Below are 6,961 nucleotides of genomic sequence, written 5' to 3' on the forward strand. Positions count from 1 at the left end.
CCAAATGGCCGTAGGTAATTGCAGGTAGCAATTTTGCTCTTATCACCCTTCTTAATGGCTCAAATGTAGGTGCCTTAAGCCGTTAATGAAGTTTTACTAATGCATAGGAGATTTTCATTGCTTTGGAAGTCAGTGCCGCTACCTGGTGTGTTGATCTCGCTGTATTTGAAAGCCAAACCCCCAAGTAGTGATATTTATATTCACTCTCTATGCTTAAAGGTCCACGTTTCGATATTCTATGCAGATTTTGTGTCTGACGGCTGAAGACCAAGACTTTTGTTTTTTCTGCATTTGCTTTTAAAGCATTTCTTTCATTGTAGTCATGCACTATGCCAACACCCCTTTTGAGCCCAATTTGGGTTTGGGCAAGCAAGACCATATCATCCTTATATTGTATTATGGGGAGCACCAATTGCCCGAGCCTCGGAGGAAACGTATTTCCTCTGAGCAACTTGGCACCCAGATCAGCTGTGTATAAGTTAAAGAGGCTAGGGGCGATAACACAGCCCTGTTTTAGGCCTTTGTTGGTAAAAATCTTCCTGGTCACACATGTTTTTGTGATTTTTATTCTCACCCAAGTGTCAGAGTATAGGGCCATTACTGAAGCTAGCAATTTCCTTGGAATCCCCCAGGACGCTAATTTATTCCAAAGGATGTGCGACACCACCCCATCGAAAGCCACGCTATAATCAATAAAACATGCAAAGAGCGGAGGAGATGTTGGTTTTAGTGCTTGTTGCCCAAGATATGAGAGTGCCAGGACATTGTCTAACGTGGAGGAGCTAGGTCTAAAGCCTGTTTGATATGGTGGGATGATGCCATATGCTGAGATCCATTCTTCTAACTCTTGTAGCAAAACCCTTGCATATGCTTTTCCATCAACATCCAATAAGGCTATCAGCCTATAGTTTTTAGAGCAGGTAGTGCCCCCTTTTTTATAAATTTGTTGAAGTATTGAGCCCTTCCAAGCCGCCGGAACCACCGAAAAGTGTAGGCAATCATTGAATAGAGCAGTCAGGGGTACGTCCCAATAAGTTTGATCTTCTCTAAAGATACTTCTGGTAGGCCATTGGGACCAGGAGCCCATCCCACCTCATTTTGCCAAGATCATTTGCACAGTTTTAATGGTAATAGGAGCAGTTTTATCATCTAGCCCATTTAATTCATTGAGACCAGCTTTGAGAACTTGATCCCCTGTATATTTTGAGTCCACATAGAGATTTCCACATGCCTTTCCTAATCGCTGGCAGAGAACACGTTAGTACTTGTTTCAGAGTCATAGAGCAATGTGCTGATGTAATCCCCAAATTCTCTTTTATTAGACGGCAACAATGTTATCAGGTGTTTCCAGCATTCTTCCGTCTCTTTAACCTTCATTATCCATAGTGCTGTTTTATAGTCTTTCTGTGCTGACTTCCTTAGTGCATCTAAGGCCAGAGTTTTGATCCTCTTGTAGCACCTTTCTGCCTGCCGATATCTATTTTTATGCTGCAACCATTTCTTGGATACTAGCTTATTATCCACCCTATTCTTTTTGCCCCCAGTTTGACCAGGCAGCGCTCTGTTGCAAAGATGAGCTTGGAGTTTTTTGAGCACCAGCCCCCATTGATCAGTTGTTTGACCAACCCCCTGATGGAAATTTATTGGGCCATTAGCCTGCTTCCATGCCTCATATTTTATTTTGCAGACGGCAGACCATTTAATGTGTTTTATTAAGGGGCCTTCAGTGAGTTGACTGCCACTCACTTTAAACAGGTCATGTCTCACAACCCCTAGATCAACTTTTGTTACCACAGGGTTATGGACACTTTCAGTTCTATGAACCACCTTGTGGCTTAAGCACCTGCTCAGGAGTGCTGAGCTTAGAAAGATATAATCTATTATGGATATATTTCTGAAAGTAGGGATGCACATGCCTGCTACTAGGTTGCTGTGATTGGTTGTTTTTAGGTCATGTTCATTGAGGAAAGATTCTATGGCCAATCTTACTGGGTCTCGGCAAAGACCCCCTTCGTAGCCCAGCTGGCGAATATTAAAATCGCCTGCCAACACATATTCATGGCCTGGATGTTCGTAGACAAACTCCTTCAGAAAGACCAGTATTGATTTAGCCATCATCTGTTCCTTTCCTTGAGGGGGGATTAATGTATATGTTTATCATTGTTACCAGGGTGCTTTTTTTTACATACGGCTAAGCCATGTATTGTTAACAATAGCATGTTGCTTGTAGATTTCTCCCACATTGCTAATTTAATGGCCATATTTAACTTAACATATGTAGCAAGACCTCCAATACATCTTCCAAACAAGTTTTTTTTATAGGCAGGCGAGTGAAATGTTTTAAAGCCCTCTATGGTCAGAGGTTCTGCCAACCATGTTTCTTGGAAACACATAATATCTGCCTCAGTTACAGAGCTCTTAGTGCTAGCGTCAGTTATTAGTGAGGCCAGGCCAGCCACATTCTAGCTAATTATTTTACTCAAGTTAAGTTCAGATTTTCCTGGGAGGCCATTCAGAGCTAAATTCACTTTTTTGTTTTAGTAGACAGGGCTGCAGGGAGCCAATCCCATCCTTGCCCCCTCCCGATATCATGACAGTCATTTAACCCATCAGAGTGAAACATACTTATATTCTTAAGACCATCCTGGCTGGGCTCACCGGTTTTCCTTATCAGGTGTATGGTTATTTTTTTCCCCAAAAAATAGTGTTTCATGAATGTTCCTCTCAAGGCACTGGGATTCTCCCTCACCAGATGTGATGCTTGGTTTCCAGCAGCTAAGACTCGTGGGTACCGTTCTCTGACTTACTTGCTAATTATTATACCTCAATTTTCCAGGAGGCCTTCATATTCAAAGATTCTGTTGACATTACTTTGTGCAGACCATATGGTCAATGTGGATTCCTTCTGACTAATCCATGTGAGAGTGCTGGAATTCACCACTAGTAGATCTTCCGACATTAAGTTTTCAAATGCCAATATATGATGTAATAGTCGTAGGATATTTGATCTGTTGAGAATATCCCATGGCCCCTGTGAAGCACATAATGGGGTGAAGATTATGATTGGCTGATCCGTGACTTCCTGATGGGTTGTGGGCTTTATATTTAATACCCTAGTGTATTCATCATCTGGCGCAGGGCTATATTCTATTCGAGGTTGACATCTATTCTCACTGCTCCAAGCCCCCACCTGGCCTAATCTTGATCTTCCTGTGGACTGAGGCCCCCTCGCAGCTGTCCCCTTGGCCCCATGAGGTTCAAAGGTGGTGTCTGCAAAGATCAGGTGCTGGCTGATTGCATTGTCACTATTACTTTGTTTATTCAAGCCTGTTGATGACAAATGGCATATTATTTGGCTCTCTATCTAGATTACCTTCAGTGAAGCTGCTCCTACCCTTCATGCCCAGTGAATAAGGCACAGGGGTGTAGCTAGGCCCCTGTGCTGTTTCCGTGCTCCCTGTAAACTCTTGTTCAATTGCAGGCACCACCCCTCCGTCTTGTGACAGCCCCTTTGTTAACCTTGGAACGGCAATTCTGTCAGGCCTAACACCTACTGTGGATGGTGCTTGACTAAATTCTATGTTGGAATCCTCCATCCCAGGGTTGACAGGCGGAGGGTTATGATCTTCTTTGTGAGCCGAAACAACCTTATTGTCGTTGATTTGAAGTTTAGGCTCAACGTTGGATGAGAGATCTTCCCCCACTGGGCGAGTGCTCATTGTGGAGTAAGCTGGTGGTCTCTGCTTAAAAATAGGATGAGGCTCAAATGTATCGGGGGAGTTACGGGTTTCATTGAGTGTTCTCCCAGTATGATTCCATCTAATGTTTTGTTTTATGGCATTGCATGTTTTTTTTAGTTTCTTCTTCTGTCTTCTTGACAACGATGGCAGTTTGTCATGCCCAATGCTCGACTTGAGCAACTGGTTTGAAACTGTCTTCACAGTTTGCGATTCTAGACTGCTTTTTCCCACAATGATTAGAAGGGATAGTGGCAGCACCATCAAGGGAGGCTCATTTTGGGACTCATTTGGGACTATCTCCAGAGTTGGCTCTTCTAAACTATTGTTTTCCACGGTGGCAGAGGGGGAAAGTGGGACCACCATGAGAGGGGGGGACTTTTTGCGGCTGATCTGCAGCTGTCTCCAGATTTAGTAGTTCTAGTCTGTTTTTAGCCATGATATTTATGGGGGATAGCGGGTGCCGTGAAAGGGCGCTCGTTTCTTACACCATGCTCCTTGCTAACCAACCCCTCAGGCTTGGATGCAGGGGGACTCCCTTTGCAGATGTCCTGCTTCTTGCCTCCAAGTGACATGCAACTAATTATTTTTTCTGTTGCCCCCACAGGTTTGCAACATTGAATTAAACTAGTTAGCAGCTATGGCAATACTGAAAGCTTATCTAAAATTGCTTCCGTATGGCTCCCATCCTCTTCCTTCCCCGTTGGACCACCCTGGTCCCACCCTTCTAACTTCCCCATTAGCGCGTTCAATTTATTGTCTAACAGGAGAACATTCTGAGCCATCACGTGGATTAACTCTGAATCTCCAGCTTATGGGATTGTCATGTAAGCGCCTTGACTGCCGCCAGAAAGGAGTTATTGATGGTATTTATGATGCAGTCAGTGCTGCCCCCTACCTCCCAATCCACATAAGGTGCATGATTTCCTTTTATTTTCTCCCCAGGATCTCTTCCAATATCCTCCTCACGGTCTTGTTCTTCGGAGCTTGGGGCTTGCAGGCACCACCCTTCCTGACTCAATGGACTTTGTGAAACCTGTGGGGCCCACTCAAACCCCCGTTCAGGGGAAGAAGCGGTCCAACTAGTGTCTATCGGGTGCTGTCTGGTGAGTCTCAGCAAAGGATTGCCGTCGTCTATCCCTTATATGCACAGCCAACCCACTACATGGCTGTTCAGACGTCAAAGTTAGACTCTTTCCTTTAACTTGATATGTTTGAGGGGTGTTGATATTATTGCCAGTAATAGATCCAGAGGTACCATACTGCTGATTCTTGTTATGTATGACCGTACTACCTCCTATTGCGGTATCCACCAGCTTTATCAGCTCCCCAATGAGTGAGGCATCAAGACTGCTGTCTGTGCCTGCAGCGCCGCCGGGCTCATTTTGTGCTTGTTCAGATTGCGATCACTTACTTGCTGGATCGGGTGGCCGATTGTTCAAGGCAATATCGATCCATAGGCCTTGGTTGCCCTTATGAGAGGTGGATTCATCTGTTTCCCTTGCAATGCCTAGGTCGTTCCTAATTCTTGTAAAATAGTTATGTATGTATGGTTGGTGAATATCTCAAGCCTTTTGCTTCAGGTTCAGTTTTGAGTCCTTCGGGTGCTCCCGGGACTTAGCATTTTTATCCCAGGTCGGATTGTTATCATGCTCCTCATAGCTGACCAAATCTGTGGGAGCTATGAATTCTATCAGATTCACCGATTCTGGGGGCTCCTTCTCCCGTGACATCAAGCCCCATGGGCATGCCAGACCAATAGGGCTAGGAGGGCTGTTATGCCAACAGAGCTTTTTAGTTGCCTTTTTAGGCATAATAGGTTTACTGTTCAGGCTCACAACCTTAGGGTGTTCTCTTGGCTTAGACGATCTTCTCTGACACCTTGGTTTGCTATGTTCCTTGTATGTGAAAAAAATTCTATGTGCCAGCTTCCAATTATCACCAAAGATCCTGTGGACCCTCTGCTCTTTCAGGCCCTTGGACTTGGCCTCCTTTGACTGCTTTACCAGCTTCATCTGCAGCCTTTGCTCCCTTTGTAATGTTTGTAGCTCAAATTTTGCCCTCTGATGTCCTGGAGGGATGAGCGCAGACCACGATCTAATTGCTGCTACTGAGGAGCCTGTTGCAGGTGCTTGAGAAGGAGGTAGAGAACCGGTAAATACTTGGAGCCGCACCATCTCCTATCCTGACTGGGCCTGGTCTAATGTTGTCTTAGAGCCTCAGGTGCTGGTCGCTAATAGAATGCTGATACTGGTTGCTTTGAGTCTTGTTCCAGTGTTCAGTGCAGTGTCCAACAGTTGCCAAGGTGATGTTCAGATGCCAGGAGCAGGAGAGTACTGAGTGCCGTCACACCCCCTGCCCCTTGCTGTCGCTCCACCCTGCTTTATCACTGCTTCCTTAGGCCAAGGGGGGCACGAGCACGCTTACTTCTTCCTTCTCAGTTCTCCAGGTACTCTAACTCTCTTGCTTTAAGAAGTCCAGCCAAAGCAAAGCAATGTTCAAAAGTCACAAGCGGAAAGGAACTAAGCGCCACCACACACCCCTGCCACTTGTTGTCGCTTGTTACAGCACTTGCTCTTGCTCTCCTCCACCTTACTTTGTCTGTACTTCCTCAGGCCAAGGGGGGGCACGAGCACGCTTGCTTCACACTTCTCATGTCCCCAAATGCTCTTGATATCTTACTTATAGGGAAGCTGTGGCTAAGGCTGTGGCTGAGGCCGTAGCTGTATCTGACAAGGAGCCAGCCCCCCTGTTGAACAATAAGCGCGCCTGCGCCAGGACCCGGCTCCACCCTGCCGCTGCTCCCACCTGGGCCTGCTGGTCTTGCTTATTGCCTCTGTGCAAATCTGTGGAGTTGTAGGCTTGTGGGTTTGCAGTCGTCCCTTCCGCAGCGGTCATTGGTGGTCATTGTCGACAGTCGGTCGTGGTTCACTCTCGTTGATGGCCGGGGACCCACACACAGACCACCAGAAGGCAAAAGGATACGCCAACAAGTCCTGAAGTGCTGTAATACCTTCTTCCAGTTTCACACTTTGCTAGGTAAGCTCCAAGTAGTGTTTTTCAAAGGCCAAAAGGTGGCGCTGGTATAAAACGGGAGGTATAGGATTCTCCACATATTACGATATTGATATGGTTCCCTCCTCGTCTTTGCTTGATTTTGCTTGCAAGAAAGTGTCACTCATAGTCCTTGAAATGTCACTCAATTACATTGAAATAATGAAATG

Source organism: Pleurodeles waltl, chromosome 10 (genome assembly GCF_031143425.1).
Source record: "Pleurodeles waltl isolate 20211129_DDA chromosome 10, aPleWal1.hap1.20221129, whole genome shotgun sequence".
NCBI lineage: Eukaryota > Metazoa > Chordata > Amphibia > Caudata > Salamandridae > Pleurodeles > Pleurodeles waltl.